The 17,236-nt window shown below is 47.1% G+C and overlaps 1 protein-coding gene across 2 annotated transcripts in view; it reads right to left on the bottom strand.

Moving 5' to 3' along the window:
• SLC41A1 (solute carrier family 41 member 1) overlaps positions 1-17,236 on the bottom strand; it is a 116,120-nt gene that overhangs the window by 75,345 nt on the left and 23,539 nt on the right. The gene's annotated exons all lie outside the window — the stretch shown is intronic.

Here is a 17,236-nt window from a genome sequence, read left to right as displayed (position 1 = left end):
ATAAACGTTGACACTATAGTATTAATAAAGGCTGTTCATGAGCCTGTTGCTAAGAAGGTGGAACCCTCGCCAATTCGATAAGAGTGGTTTAAGAGCCTTCAACGTGGAAATCCAATAAGATGGAAATCCAATTTGAAAATCTGAAGAGGGTATGGATCTGCTGGTGAACCAGAACAAGATAGAATGACATCCATTAATTGCATTAGGGAGAGGTATGAGGTAGCTAAGGCATGCCTCGTTGGTGCATCTGAGCACACAAAGAGGTAGATCGGTATTTGCCATCCTTATTTTGTAGCTATCAAATCCATTTTTGCTCTTCAGAAACCGGAAGAGCACCCAGAGGACACCATTACCTTGAGGTGACATTGAAAGCTAGAATTATGGAGGCGGCCTCGTATGGAATCAAGCACGGAAGCAAGGTTAATTTTGCTGGCAGGTTAAGAAATGTTTGACGTTCTCAAGTCAGTGAGAAAGCATACAGAATTATAGTAACGTCAGAATGTAATACTTACAAACAGGAGAATCAAAGAGAATAGCCTAGGGATGTTCTAGAACACTGTAGATTTACACCCCCCCACGATCCGAACATGTGCAGCAGAAATGGCCAAATCATTCCTGCTAACTTCCTCGACATGAGACTGGCATAAAGAGACAGTGAGAGAGAAAGTGATGAGGGAGTGAGACGGAGAAAGAAAATGAGAAACAAATGATGGAAATATAGAGAGAAAAAAGGAAAATGCAAAGAAAAAGAAGAACAAAGAAGAGGAAAAGAGAGGAAAGGATCATGAGAGCCAGAAAAAGACAGAGGACAAATGATAGCGGGGAAAAGAGAAGAAAAAGAAATACAAAAGTGGAAACGACGAGAGAGAGAGAAAGATTTGCGGAGAGAAAAACAAACAGGATGGAGAGAGAAGGGCAGAGAGAGAAGTGCTAAAGCAAGACTCCTAAAGAGAGTGAAATATGAAAGAAGGCGGAAATGAGCCTGTATATGTCCGCCGGTGCATATATTTCCCTCGTATAGCACAGCCGCAGCGCTGGAGGGGTGTGCAATTAAGAGAGGCTGGAACCCCCATCGAATCCCCCTTCTCGCACAGAGCACAGCAGACCCCAGAGGCCAATGTCGTCTCGAATTGTCAAAATAAAGCAACATGTTCAGCAAACAAAACATCCTGTACCTTTTCAAGCGGAGCTGCTCATTAATGTTTGTTGATCCCTTTCAGATCGAGATGAAAAGAAATGAAGCAAGATATCCAGCAACCATAAAGTAAAACTAAGTTACCATTATCTTTTTAAAATTGCATTCCGCAGCTCTCCTAAATATCCTTAACTTTTACAATAAGGCGGTTTTATTAGATTGTCTTTTATTTGACCTCTACAACAGCAGTGCTGAACTAAACGGCCAGTGACTGGCAGAAAAGTAAACGTAAATGTTTGGGTCAAAGGGAGGGGGTTGGTTGGAGAGGAAACCATAGCCATATGTTCTACAACAAGCTCTCGGCATTGCGTGGTAGGGGAGCGGCATTGCGTGGCGGGGGAGCGGCTTCCTTTGAAGTCAAATGGTGTGCGATGTGCACGCACCCGGCTCACATGCACTGTAGGCAATCCGCATAGAAAAGCCTTTGGGTGCATTTTTGAAAGCCCCTACATAATATCTCGCCAACAAGCATTGCTAAAGCAATGCCTTAGGCTCGACCTAACAAGAGGATTGAGCAACGTCCTTGCTTCTCTTTTCCAGCAAAATGTTTAAGCACTCAAATATTGCCTGTAGAGTCAGGCACCTTCCTCAGGACAATACGAGTCTTAAATGGTCATATAGTTCCTGGTTCATAGAGTATGTTATACATGTGGATTAAATATATAGTTTGTTTTTCCTATGAGGTGGTAACAGCAGAGGGAACACCCTAAACTGTTACACATTAGGCAGAAGCATTGCAAGACTCTTCCTAAGGTGGCAGCAAGGGCAACATTAGCAACTGTGCATCTTTCCCCATCACATAGCACACAAACTAGGAAACAGTGCAAGCGTGGCTTCCATGCAGAACAGGTGCATCACTGCAGTGGCAAAGAAATCTTACCTCTCACATTAGGCAACCAGTGCAGTCTTTCATTGCCTGCAGACAAGATCCAGCAGGGCAGACTATACCAAGCTTTTATCGCTCACAGAACATGTTCAGTTACAGATCGGTCTCTAGAGTGGGTTCATATCTCACCGAGAGGAATGTCAAGCTGCAAGAATGTGAAGATGAAAGTTCTGGCACCATTTCACATCTGGAGGATACTCTACATCAGCAGTCTAAGTGTCCTGCTGCTGTCACCCGGAAGACACCTGCTCGTCTTATTTAGTTTTCCACAGATTGAGAAGTAGCAGTTAACTTGCAGGTATTGTTGTTTGGAGCCATGGCCTAAGTAACCATGCTCTAGACAAGTAGACCGGTGGTCACCTCTTCATAAAGGTTTTGAATGCACACATTGAATGCTCTGCAATTTCACCCTTGGTGCTGCTCCTGTTCAAAATGTTGAACAGCCACTTTTCTAATCAGCACTTGAAAAAAGTGCACTGGCAGTAGAGGTCTCCATTTAAAGCACCAGACCTGGGGCATATAGGTGGTTGTGAGATGTGAAGTTTGATTTGGAGACAGGGCCCGACTTCGCAGCTGCGCTCAAGTCTAACACTGGAATAGCGGTGTATGAGCTCATCCTCGTCAGCGCTGGTATCTAGGCTCACAGAATGAGTTTTACCTAAGCCGTAAAACTGGATATAAAGGCTTGGTTACTGGTAGTGAGGCCCAATTCGTTTGAGATGCTTAATATGCGATAATGGTAGTGAAGCCTACCCTAGATGTGTATACCTAGGCTCAGGTAGTCCCAAGCGGCCATAAAGGCCTCATTCCCATGCCTAGATTCACTGTTGAACCCTACACCAGAGATTCACTCAGATTAGCATCGGCAAGCTATAGCACCTCCTGTCTGGCCAAGTGCCACTGGTCCCCCCTTCTACTGAGGGAAAGAGGATGTATGGCAGGCTCTCCTTTTTGGGAGCCAGACAGGCAAGCAAGCCCCACAGGGACAGGACATGAAGTGCTTTACCAGTCCGGCAGAAAGAGACTGGGCAAACACATTGCTCAAGAGCAGTGAAGATTCTGTCCATCTCATCCCTCACAGCAGAGCATGGCACACAGCTGTCAAAGGTGACCTGGGGAACCTAATGTGGAGACAGGTTTCAAAGAACCAGCTGCCTAGGGAAGCCTGTGGAGGATCTACAAGGCAGTAATCCACGAGGGGGTGGGGGATCACTCCGCAGCTTTTACCACTCTGTATATGCTCTGGAACGGTAAGGCTTATCACTTCTGCCCTGCCTGCCAGGTTCTTATTCCTAGATGTTGCATGGGGGGTGATAACTGGTGGGTGCGATGCAGGAGGAGTACTGGGACACAAGATGTTGGGTGGGGTTTTGGGTGAAGTACCCGGAAGTGAAAATATGGAGAAGAGCAGTTCCCCATGGTATTGTGAGTGACAGCCATACGATACACTCCCAGAGTATGCTCTGGGACCAGTCATCATTCTACACAGTAGGAAGTTTTGACAGTTGCCTGGTGCAGGGGGCAAAGTAAACCAGAGTGAAGGAATATCACTTTGTAGAGGGTGGTTTGCCCATGTGCTCTGGGACCAGTCTTCATTCTGTACAAATGGGAAGATTTGACAGGTGTGTGGTACAACAGGCAAAGTACATTTGTTATTGTCTTGTATTACAGATGCATGCACTGGAGTTGGTCACAGTGTTATCTGAATGTTAGTGTTTAATGTAACTCTAGTGTGTAGTAGACTAGTACTTACCTGCTGACGTAGTCTGGTGTCCGGGTTTGTAATGCTGGACTGCTCTAGTGCACAGTTGGTGTGATGTGCCAGTTTTTCCAATATGCGTACTGGAGGCTGTCATTGTGTTAGGAAGACGTCCAACGTTTGTTTGCACACTTTTCTGTAGAACAAAGTTCAGATTATGTGCTTTGTTTGGCCTGGCACTTAGTCGTGTTTTTCTGTCCACAACCAACTAGTTTCAACACCCCAGACATTAATCCTTTAATTAACGTGATCAGAGCAACAGGATGCTAGTGCCCTCAGCCAGAGCATGCCCACAGCTTCACCCTAGTTCACCCATCTATATAAACAGCTTCTTAGCATTCAGCAGCTGGATGGACACCAGCATTAAACTAGATTCATATTCCAAGTTCACCTCATGCTTGAGAACTTCAGGGAATATGCCCATGTGTTATGTCCGTATGCCAGGACCAGGGCCTTTTAATGAGCCTTGCACCCCCTTATGTGCCCTCAGTAAACTTTACTCCAAGTATTTCAAGATGTATGACCTGGTGAACCATGCTCAGTTTATTGCAGTACACATACTCCGGAATACTTCGCTTAACAGTATCCCACAATGTAATGCAGGATAGATGCCTTCACCATGCTCCAGAGAATCCCAGGATGTCTATCCTCATTTGAAAGGGACTACAGGATGAATGACCTGGGTACTTGTGTTATATCTGCCGGTGCATGGCTCTGCAGTGGGTCAACGGGTGGTGCACTTGTGCTTTATTAGGTCTCGCCTGTCGATGCGCATGCGCATCGAGCAAGCGAGACTATAGGGGCTCATCCACACTTTATCTAACTTGCAAGGAATCGTGGCGATTCCTTGCAGTGCCCGTGACTTTTAAGCTCAATGCGCATGTGCATTGAGCTTAAAAGCGCGTGCACATGCACCCAGCCGCCTACTCTCTCTCTCAGCCTTCCCACAACTCCGCCCCCTCACTACTTGATTGCACGGCCGCTAGGCCGTGCCTCCCCTACTCTCCTCCCCCCTCCTCCTCTCCTCCCCTGCCTGCCTGCCGCTAGGCCGTGCCTCCCCTACTCTCCTCCCCCCTCCTCCTCCTCCTACTGCCGTGTCGCACCTCTCCCCTCTCCGCCCCCTCCCCTGCCAGCCGTGTTACGGTGAAAGGCTTGTTTATTTTACCCGCCGTGTCTCTGCTGCTTCCCCCTGTCCTGTCTCTCCTCCTCCCCCTCTCTATACCCTCCCCCTCCCCCCCACCACTCCCATCAAGTCCCTCTGGCCCTTCCCTCCTCCCCGGACCCCTCCTCCCCTGCCCCCTCCTCCCCTGCCCCCTCCACCCTTTCTTGTTTAAATTAGGATTTAAATATAGTTCAAACAGCTTCATCCCCAACCCTAACGCTCTTTTGGAAGCTGCAGCTAATTGTATGCAACAGCTTTGAAGATGAATATTTTCTACTTAGCTCAACCATCCGGGCTAAAGGCACAATTTTTATTAACCATTTCACTCTCATATAATTGGCGGCTTTGTTTCTTGCTTATCCGGCTTATGCATCAGCAGGTTACAATTTCTAACTCTAGATGTGGCGTATAAACACTGCCGCGGCCCTTTCCACTCATTTATGTTTTGGACGGCATTTATATTACCCCCGCCTCAACTTTCCCTTCTGTTGCTTCCTCATCGTTTTTTTGGCTTTCTCCTCCCTCCTCGTGTTCGGAACCCTCTCCACCCTGGAAGCACAAACGCAGCTGTGGATTTCTCACAGAGGAGAGCCAACGCTGAGACCTCGCACTGCATATCCACTCCCCCCTCCAGCACTCTCACATTGCCTGCCTCTGTTTACTTTGGCGGCATTTTCAGATCATTAACCCTTTCCCCCTCTGCCGATACTTTCAACAATGTGCAGTGCTACGTGGCCTACTGCCGCTTTAAATTTGCCCTGTTTCCTTCTGATCCTCAGCAAAGCACTTTATCACTCTGTACCCTAATCCCCTCTCATCATAACATTTGAGACTCCTCGAAAGAGTCTATCCTGATGCTGCCTTAATCTTTGTATACAGAACTGAAGTGTTCATCACCCCAGCGGAGTAACACGGGTCACCTGCAGAGCGGCAGGCGCCACCCTTCAGGGGCCCACTAACCCATCATAAGCCAAAGGACAGTGAGTATCTGTGAGGTATGGGGGTCCTCTTCACATTCTGCGGGGTGGGGCATTATTTGCATTACATCACTGCATCTGCCACGTGGAACACCAACAGCTAGTCCTAGCTGTTTTGGACAGCACTTTGCATGTTGGGACTCGTATTCTATCACCAGTTTCCGCAATAGGTTAACATCACAGCATTCAGTGCAGTTGGTCAAATGACTAGGCTCATTAAGTCTCCCGACGGCTTAAGTTACACCTCCCTCGACAAGAGGCGTCTACTTCAGTGGGCAAGCGCTTCCTCATGCTGATCCCTCACGCACCCCCCACAGGCATCATCTCTCTCCCATATGGATCGCCCTTTTCGTGCCTTACCAAAACACCACCCTTTGTACCAACATACAGAGCGCCCAACCCTTCTCTCTGAAAAGGTACTCACTAGCTCCCTATCTCGTTCAGAGAACACCCATCGCTCCTCTGGCTTAGGGCACCCTCGGGGATTACCGACGGATTCCTTTACCAAAGCATCCCGTGCACTCACTACCCGAGTCCCATCCCTTCCCTGTCTACTCACTCACCGTGTGTCCATTATTTATTTCCATGTGCAATCACTCGAGTATCAATTGCTTCCCTGCGTACTCACTCACCGAGTATCAATTCCTTCCCTGTGTACTCACTCCTCGAGTGTCCATTCATTCCCTGCGTACACACTCACCAAGAGTTCATTCCTTCCCTCCTTAGGGTACACTCTAGCCCCCTGTGGGATTACCCTCTCCTTCCTTTGAAGCGTACCCCCACCCTTAATGTGAGGGACACCCGTGCTACAGCAGGCTCTCAATCTGCAATCTCAGCCCCCTTCTCCCTTCGAGCACCCTCCAAATTGTCCACAGAGCGCCTCGATCTCTTCCTGAGACTGAACGCTTTAGTTCTCGGACACTGCTCTCAAACCCCATCTCCACTCCCCTTCTCCTCTCAGCCCTCCCCATCCTCCTTTATCCCAGCCACCCAGTCTGGCTGTCGCCCCCCATCTCCTCCCCATCCTCCTTTATCCCAGCCACCCAGTCTGGCTGTCACCCTGTGTCCTAGTTTGACAGATTAGAGAGCAATTCCGTACTGACAATTTTGGCGTGTCGACCACAAACTACAACAATAACACCACCATACACACTCTTAAGAAAATACTTTTATCTTTTCCTTCGTTCCACATACATAAATAAAACAATACGACTTACCATCCACACTCTACATACAAAAAAAGATTCTCATAAAAAATAGATTTCTTGTCCATCTCCACCACACCACCACCAATAAAACACACTGCTTTGAAGACACAAACCACCAACATGGCAAATCCCACCACCTGCTCACAAATCAGAGTCCAACATACACAACAACATATATCTCACGCACCCAAAACAACACCTGCAAGCCACTCTACGCCCCCTCCCTCTCTCTACGCCCCTCTCTCTTTCTCTCTACGCCCCTCTCTCTTTCTCTCTACGCCCCTCTCTCTCTCTTTCTCTCTACGCCCCTCTCTCTTTCTCTCTACGCCCCTCTCTCTTTCTCTCTACGCCCCTCTCTCTCTCTTTCTCTCTACGCCCCTCTCTCTCTCTCTTTCTCTCTACGCCACTCCCCTCTCTCTACGCCACTCCCCTCTCTCTACGCCACTCCCCTCTCTCTATCGCCCTCCCTCTATCTATCGCCCTCCCTCTCCAGGATTCCTCGTACAATTAAGTAAGAGGCTGATTTTATGTGACTTCTCACGTGTTTAGTTTAGCCAGTGAAGACCACAGTAATTACGCATGTTTCATGCTTTTTTTCTCAGACAGGATTCCCTGGTTTTAAAAGCAATCCTGAGTTACAGGACAGTGATAATTTGAATGGGCAATCAACCTGACATTAACCTAATTGCACTCACCCTCAACCCCTCACCCTCACTCACCCTCAACCCCTCACCCTCACTCACCCTCACTCACCCTCACTCACCCTCAACCCATCACCCTCACTCACCCTCACCCTCACCCACCCTCAACCCCTCACCCTCACTCACCCTCAACCCCTCACCCTCACTCACCCTCAACCCCTCACTCACCCTCAACCCCTCACCCTCACTCACCCTCAACCCCAACCCCTCACCCTCACTCACCCTCAACCCCTCACTCACCCTCAACCCCTCACTCACCCTCAACCCCTCACTCACCCTCAACCCCTCACTCACCCTCAACCTCACTCACCCTCACTCACCCTCACTCACCCTCACTCACCCTCACTCACCCTCACTCACCCTCACCCACCCTCACCCACCCTCACTCACCCTCAACCCCTCACCCTCAACCAGTGGAATAGGTCTCGGAGCATTTGAGTTAGAGCTTTTAGAAATGTTTATGGTTTTTTTTTTTATTCTTTAGCATTGGCTACAGGAAAAAAAAATGCTAAAGATTTACAAAAAAACCCATAAACAATTCTAAAAGCACTAACTCTAATGCTGCGAGACCTATTGCATTTCCAATGCTTGTTCTACTGGGTCACGGGGCATTGTACTGGGTGAAAGGGCGCACGCCGCCTTCTCTTGTGTTATATCCACTGGTGCGAGGAGCATTGCAGTGCGCAAAGGGGCACGTGCACTTGTACTAGATCTACTGGTGCACGATGCATTGCAGTTGGCGAAGGGGAGCGTGCACGTGTGCCAAATCTACTGGAGCAGTGGCCATTGCAATGGGCGAGGGGCCAAGTGGACTTGTGATATTACTACTACTGGTAAAGTGGGCACTGTAAATAGCGAAGGGGGTACATGCACTATATTTACTGGTGCATGGGGCATTACAGTAAACAAAGGGAAGCGTGCATGTGTGATATATTCTACTGTTGTACTGAGAATTGCAGTGGCCGAAGGGGCGTGTGCACTTGTACTATATCTACTGGTGCACAAGTCATTGCAGTGGGCGAAGGGTGCGTGCACGGATATCTACTGGTCCATGGATCTTTGCAGTGGGCGAAAAAGGTGCACATGCACTTGTGTTATATCTACTGGTGCACGAGTCATGGCAGTGGGCAAAAAAGGGGCACGTACACTTGTGTTCTATTCTGCTGGTGCACTGAGCACTGCAGTGGGTGGAGGGGCATGCCACGGGGCATTGCAGTGGGTGAAGGGGGGCGTACATTTGTATAGTTGTACTCAGTAGGAGAAGGTGCGCGCACTTCTGCTATGCTCTACTGGATCACGAGGCAGGGCATCCCCCCTTCATTCCGCACTTGTTAAGTTGATCAGACAGTTTATACAGCGCCTCAGACGCACAGTATTTGCACCAATCAGCGTAAAAACGCCTTTTCCACTGCCCTTCAGAGCGCGAACGGGCAGGCTCATGTTACGTATGCTCCTATCTAAACTGGTAATGAAAGTCAGGGGTTTAGAATTTTCTGCTGAGGCTTTTGTGTTAATCTGCAGATTGGTACACTCGCGGGGGTAACACTGCCTTTCATCCTTCTGTGGTCGAGAAACCAATAACATTCAGTACTTAGGCACCAAGAGGAATTTTGGTTTCTGGTGCCAGACTACTAATCAGACGCGCTTCTCTGAGGGAGGGGAGGCTGATATAACGCCTACCATAGGCGGGAAGTGGGGGTTGCAACTTGCAGCCCATGAGAGCAGATTTAACTGGAGGGGACTGAGAAGCAATGCAAAGCGGCTACTTAGGATATACTTTAAGATGTTGCCACAAAGAACAAGAACCCATGAGAGTGCCCAGCGCCTCCCCCTGGGCAGAAATGCAAGTTCATCTAGCTATCTTGCTAGTTTCTCCAGGCGCGACACAAAATACACCCACTCCCAAATTTGCTTTTCTGGAAAGGGGGGGGGGGTGGAGGGGGCAGAGCGGTCGTGCTGTGCGCTCAGCTGTATCAACTGGTCTCACTCATTCACTCACTGAGCCTCAGAACAAGGAGTCCCAGCTTCCTATGGAGCTTCCTAACTGGACTATGCAGTGTTATCTTGGGCAGATATTCAATAGACATTGCTCAAACACCAAACGCGTGTCTTTTCAGCAAAAGATTACAAAAACAAGCGCTCGCCAGCCTTTTGCCTTTAAGCCCCGTCCTTTTCAGACTGGGCGTCACGACTTCCTCCTGGGGTAAAAGGTTCCTTACCTTCTTTATGGGGCCATCTGGACCCATAAAGATAAGAAACCTTTTACTTCAGCAGTAAGTCAAGGAACCCAATCTGAAAAGGACGGGGCCTAAAGAGAAAGAAAAACGTCACTAGGACCTCTTCTCCAATGGCTGGCCACCGTTTAGTAGGCCAGCCAATGGAGAAGAGGGGCGGGGCTTAACCCTCGCTAGTGTAGTTCTCTTTAAAACCAGTGGCGGCTGGTGACATTTGAAAGTGGTGAGCATAACATTACCACCGAACAACCTAGGAGGGGGGGGGGGTGCGGGGGGTGTTCTCCCCACAAGAACATTTTGAAAGAAGAGTGGAAGAACTGTGCATTGTCATGCAAATTTGAGGAAGCAGGAAGGGTAATGAAGCAATTAGTGCTGGGCCTAATACACATAGATCCATCACTGCATAAGAAAAGCTACTGGAGGCTGTGCAGTTGGCGAGCAATCATTGCAGGTGGCTAAAATGGCAATGTGTAACTGCAAATTCCAAGAGCAGCTTTTGCAAATCCCCATGTCATCTCTCCCAAATTCAGTCCCCCTCACACTTTTTTATCCATGCATTTGCTGCAACAAAACAACCTGTCAACCGAGAGAAGAGTAAGTTTAGCAGCAGCACAGTAGAACGGACCCCGTTAGTATGCATGGCAATATCACCTGAATGCAGAGTACCGACCACAGATTGCATGCAAGGAAAAAAGGGCACTTTTACAACCATAAATGCTCATTCAGAGACTAATTTGAGGCAGTGTTGTCGGTGCTCGGCATCCGGCACTTTATCAACACTGTCACTTAAGTCAATCCCCCGCAAGGTGGTGATATTAAAATTTATGTGAGGTAAGCACTTTAGCAGAGAATTCGGCACTTCAATATACATTTACAAATAACAATGCATAATACCAACAGGTGCAGGCCATTCTTACAGCTTTGAGCGTAGCACTGTAGCGTACCCTCTGGAACAGTGTTAGCACCTGCACTAACAGGCCTTAAACTGCTTTGATGTGCCTTGAACACCACATCAACGAGGCGCTTTGTGCATTTGTCCATCGCACGTCCGTCATTGTTTCGAAATAATGGGACTGAAACGCTCAGGGTGGCGTACATGACCGTGCAACCTTTAACTATGGCACATCCTGACCTGTAGGATTTGGAGGCAATGGGGCAGAAAGAATTCCAATGTTACCTAGGCCGTCTATTGCCTTTGTCAAGTGCCATTAGTCACATCTATTGCCTCCTTTGTGTAACCCACTCGTGTGCAGTGCCTTACCCTTCTATATGCAAATTACTTGGACTTTTCACATTATTCCACATTTGCATTATCGAGTCTAGTTTGGCCCTCTGTTACGGAGTTTTTATACCCAGGCAGGACTGCAGGGAGCAGTATGCCAGCAACTTGTAGAGACACAATACATTATTTCAAGACGAAGAATTTCATGGATGAATCTCCGCTCTCTGGACTAGTACAAATCATTTGCATGAAAAGTCTGTGGACCTGCACCGCATAAAGGCACCATGTAGAGCCGAATCGGAGGGCACACCACGGTAGAGCTGCTGCACTTTGTGGACTGGTAAACCCAGGGTTGGGCCACGCAAATACAGGGCATGGCTGTAAACCACTTCTTCGGGAGGTGCTTTGTGAATATCTGTATGACCAGACAGGCGAACCCAACATCGGGTGGAAAGCAATTACGTTTGATTTTATCTTATTAATAGGCCTGGCTGTGTTGCCTTCCCCCGTCTGTCCCAACATGGTTGAATGTGACACACATGATTAAACACAGCAAAAATCTTTGAATCAAGCAGTTCACTCCACATCAGACGAGTTAAAAAAAAGTTAGAGAAACATTCCAAAATAGCACTATGAGGCCAGGGGCAGTCTGCCTATAGTCTAAACCATATTTTCCCACTATAGAGAAGCATACAATTAAAATTAGCATACCCAGTGCTGCTGCAATAATTGGCGGTCCATCCATCCGTAGTAGGCACAAACTGTCTGCACAAGTCACAACGACGAGTCAGTCACGCGCTCTCCTTCCTGACTCTGACTCAGTACTTTCACTATCACTATCACTTTTGTTGTTATTTAGTTGTTCTGGCACTAGTGCGCCACGTGCGGTGACGTCACTGCAGCTTAGAGAAATGGCCAATCACCTCCACATGGCTTGATATAGCCATATGTGATTGGCCATACAGTGCGCACCCACGCGAGGCACCATCCTGCTGTAGCAAGCAGTGTCTACTCAGCCAATCCTGGCGCAGTCTTAACAGCTGCACTGCCCCAGGATTGGATACGAGCATGCTAAAATCTGCCCATAATGAGACCGGGGCCCCGGGTCCCTGCCTGTGTCTCAGTGCTATAGGGGGGGGGGGGGGAGGGGGGGGTAGAGAAGGTCTAATAAATGTACGCATGCGCAGGCCAGTCTAAATTAGGAGTACTCCTGGCTGTCACATGCGCAGTCTGTCACCAACGCTATTCTCAGTGCTCTGGCTGCCTGTGCGCTACTGCGCTGTCACTCTCTGCTGCAGCCCCGCACCTACGTCCCTCTTCCTTAAGCAATGCCCGATTCTGTCGGGCTTGTCCGGGCAGGTAGGCTAAATCAGTGCGCTCAGATTAATAAAAAAAAATATGCTAGTAAAACTTTTGTTATGCATGTTGTGGCACAGTGACGGTCGTCCATGGCTAGTGGGGCAACGCCCCAACGCCCCCAATGGACGCACCGCCACTGTTTAAAACATAAAATCTCGCGAGCTCGACTGCGTATGTGCGCAGTACGCCACACGAGACCTAAAAAGTTACTCACAACTTAAGAAAAAAAATATTTTAAAAAACAACTTTATCCAGCGAATTAGACCCTTCAAAATCCAAGTGGACTGGATTACCTTAACTTAGAAAAGTGTGACCTCCAACACAGTAGTGAAGCGCACTGGACTGAAACGGAGGCACAAACTGTTATGCTCTCTGCAGTAGATCTACAAGTGACCTGCACAACGACTCCCACATGCTAAAATTGACTAATGCTTTTAAACCTGTAGACCAGCTTACCCCAGACCAACTAGGCAGAATAGGAACTAATCGTACAAGTCTTTTCTTGGTTTCACTCTTTCCTTACAGATTAGAAATTCTCTCTATGCCTCTTTTTACCTCAATTTGCTAAATAAATGACTGGGATGTTCCACAAGGTTTTTTCCACCCATAGTGGTCAACATTTATATAGAAACACTAGCAAAGCTAATTTAAACTTTTGGCTTCCATTTTATACTTATGCGGAAGACCGATAAATTCTGAGTCTTGACATTTCTTTAACATCCACCAGTTCAGCAGTTATCTGCCTTGTGGCAGTACATGCCTTGATAACAGATGAAAGCACAATACTTGTTAAAAGAGGAGAAAAATCATTGTTGCGGTCTACCATCTGGCCATCATCTCTAGAGCTCCAAACATCTGAAAATGTGCGCCTCTATTGATGCCCAACTTACAAGGAAAAAGAAGGATAACATTGTGGCTTCCTTTTGTCGGTCAATTAAAAGAGTCCAGAAAACACATCTCCTTTACTTCTAAAGCACAAATTATAAATTAAGTCTCCCTTCCAGATTGGACTACTGTATCACTTTATATTGGGAGGGGTTGGAAGAAAAAGGGCCATAGGGATACATCTTTTGGAGGCATAGATCCAATGAAGAGAACATAAAGGATTAGAGATTCTAGACTGGTTATTAAGGCCCAGAGTCAAGTATGCTGCTACGATTTGAATGTGTTGCAAAGGTTTAAGAGTGTAAGCAAGAAGATTGACAAACAGCATTACAACAATTTCAGCGCAAGAGGGTGAGTGCCTGACCTATGGATTTTTTGAAGACCACACGGAGTATAGGCAAGAACTTTTTGTTAGTTCTCACAGAAAAACAAGAAGGGAGTTTGATGTGATAGTAACTTTTTATGTGGTGCTTCATACTCCATTTATGCTCCAAGTTCTGTAAATTACAGGTGTTCCTATCACAACAAGTATTGGCAAATAGGTCTTGCCTATGTGAGAGCTATTGACTGCGCCAATGTTTTTAAGCCACGTTGTAGAGCAGTACAAGTTAGAAAAAAAGTGTTATGATGTCATGAGCCCCCCCCCCCCCCCTCAACCCCACCCAAAGGCAGGTGGGATAGACAACAGCAGGGATGTAAGGAAGAACAGACGAGAAGACAATGGGAAGGGGTGTGGGAGGGAATGAGCAAGAACAGAACATGTATATGTATATACACATATATATCAAGCCAAGTTGCCCTCAAGCACGCCACTCCATGAGAAACAAGTTCACAGAACCATTTATTTCTGAAACCGGCTCCAGCTTTTCAATAATTTACATCCCTGACGCGTTTCGAAGCTCCTGCTTCTTCTTCATAGGGAAAACACAAACTGTCAGCCACGGATCTGCGCAGCACCCTTTCCATCCCTAATTGTACTCCTTTCATTTATTGTCCTCAGTGGGCCTCGCACTCGCAGGTGAGTAATTTTCAATGCATGATGGGAATGGAAGTCGCTGCGATACATACGGCATGCCCAGTGCTTGCCACGTCATAGCGCTTTTCCTTATGGCAGGTGGGAACAACACAGACAACAGAAAGGTTGGGGTGGAAGGCAAGAAGCAAAATGGACAAGTGTGGCGGTAGAAGGAAGTAGTAACATAAGGGTGGGTCAGAAGGGAAAGAAGCAGCATGAACAAGTGTGATAGGAGGGGGGAAATAGACAAGACAAGGAGGGGGGGGGGGGGGAGAGAAAAAAAACACATACCTCAATCACAGCATGCGCAGCAGAAGGACACTAATCAAGAGGAAGCAAATCAGTCCTTGATTCATGCGCCACACGAAAGGGGGAAGTGAAGCCAGCACACGCTGGTCAATTAGGAGGGAGCAAAGGGACAATGAAACGAATGATAGGGAATGTTCAGGCTCCAAGCCTCTCGTGGTATGCAATATCTCTTGCAAGCGACATTGACTGCATGCATGTCTTAAGCCAGACCTAAAAGGTAATTACACACAATTTACTGACAATGGAAGGATGAAGTTTGAGCGTGCCTTTTTGAGATTCTAACCTGCCCTTCCGAGAGGAGATTGTTCAATGGAACGAGACATCCTGCCTGGTATGATCAGTTCAGTCTCAGCTCCCCACTCAAACCCACATGCGCCAATTCCACAACCCACCTTTCGGTTTTAAGAAAAAGAAAAAAAAAAGTCACTCTCCTCTACTAACACAAAGTGTTAAGAAAGTACTCACTCAATCACATAACCATAGCAAGAAAGAAATATCTTTGGGGAGAACCCTCCTAGTCTAAAGCAAATAATATGAATATTAAACGGATTACTGGGAACGCATGCGACCAGGAGGCCAGGGCAGGTCGCAACTCTATTATCAGCTCCTCTACATTTTCACTTTCATGATTGGACAAGGCTTACTGTTTAAACGTAGCCACAGCAGGCATTAAAATAGTTATTGGGTGTAATACCGTGCAATCTTTGCCAGCATAAAAGGCTCCTATGTAAACGTGTTACAAAGCCAATGGCAGAGTCGAAAGTAAACAAAGATAAGATTGCAGCGAACCTTCAAAACTAACGTTAGGCAGCAGCAAACACGTGTCCAAGAATTATGGCAGGCCTCTACACCACAATTAGTAAAGTAAGAGACGTGCAACAGTCACCAAATACAATTTAAAATATATAGAAACCCTCAAAACAGCATATGGTTTTGTTCGACCAATGTGCACAGTTGTTAAGTGCCCCAACTCAAGTGCGACTTCCTGCAGTATATACTCTTGTAGCTATCTTATGGTGCCTACCCACATACTTCCTACCCCTCAAAAGAAATCACTCATGCATGTTAGACCGAAAAAGCTTTGCTCCTCTGCCAGGTGTAAGAAACTAATCAGGTCCTTCTATATATATATTGGCATTCAAGTCCTGCCTTTATAAAGGGGAAAAGATTACAGGTTGTGGAATGCAACGAACAAGAAACAAAATCAAGGTAGTGATCAGCTGAAACAACTTGCAGCCTCATAGACGTCACTCAGTGTCCATCAAAGGGAGCTACCATAATGCCCACTACTGGGCCATTAAACTACCTATCAGCCAGGGCTCTCCTGATGCCCATTAGGCAGTCTGCTTGCTGTCAACACAAGTCCATACACGATTGCTGCTTTGTGCGCATCAATGCCTGCATGCATCTAGTTCTCTGAACAGATGCCTATACATTTGTGGAAATAGGCGACTGTTGGTGGTCTGTGTGCATGCATCATGTGTGCCCTATGTGGTGTGGCTCTGCACAAACACGATAAGGCTTTTTTGACGTCTAGTCCACGCTCTATTATGGAGTTCTCAAATCCCCTCTAGTTGTTAAGGAAGGAGCCAAGAGTCCGTCCAGTATGCTTAACACACACTGAGTGGAATGACAATGGGCCAGGGAGCGGGTGATAGGTGAACCACATGAAGGGTCGGCTTCCAGAAAACAGCAGGAATCTCAAGTTATATAGACTCGCACAGAGTCTCCTTTCCAGTCCAAGAAAAGGAAAGGTAAATATTTTAACATGCTCCACTCACCACCAGCCCATTTGCACTGCCTGGCACTTATGGTTATTGTACTCTAAGCGAGGTTTGCTCTGCTGCAGACAGGGCCCTGCAGTTAAATTAAAGAAGTAGGATCCAAGAGACCTGGGTTAGAATTCCTGCTGCATCACTTGATCATACGGTATGAACTCCACGGTCTCCCCATGCCTCGGATGGTGGTAATCCGTAAACGCCATACCATTTTTAGTACTTTGAAGTACCATATTTAGTACTTCATTCAATAACTGGGTTGGGTTGTATAGCTGGATAACATGCCGCTATCTCATGTGTAGCCGACAGCCCTTGGGCTGTAGTTCTTTAGCTCTTTATAATAATAATAATAATAACTGAAGGGGGGAGCAGTAGCAATATAAAGAATGTGCATTGCTCTGCACTCGGCCTAGCAGTTTTGTAGCACTGTAAATACAAAGTGTTGCGATTACTCAAACTTATTTAATCCAACTCAAGTCTACAGAGCACAGCCATATCTAAAAATGTCTCCATGGGCTCATCCTCCTCAAAGGGTGACCCTCAGAA

Source organism: Lissotriton helveticus, chromosome 5_1, assembly GCF_964261635.1.
Source record: "Lissotriton helveticus chromosome 5_1, aLisHel1.1, whole genome shotgun sequence".
Classification (NCBI taxonomy): Eukaryota; Metazoa; Chordata; class Amphibia; order Caudata; family Salamandridae; genus Lissotriton; species Lissotriton helveticus.
The sequence above is the reverse complement of the archived record's forward strand: the minus strand, read 5'-3'. Positions and strand labels throughout refer to the sequence as shown.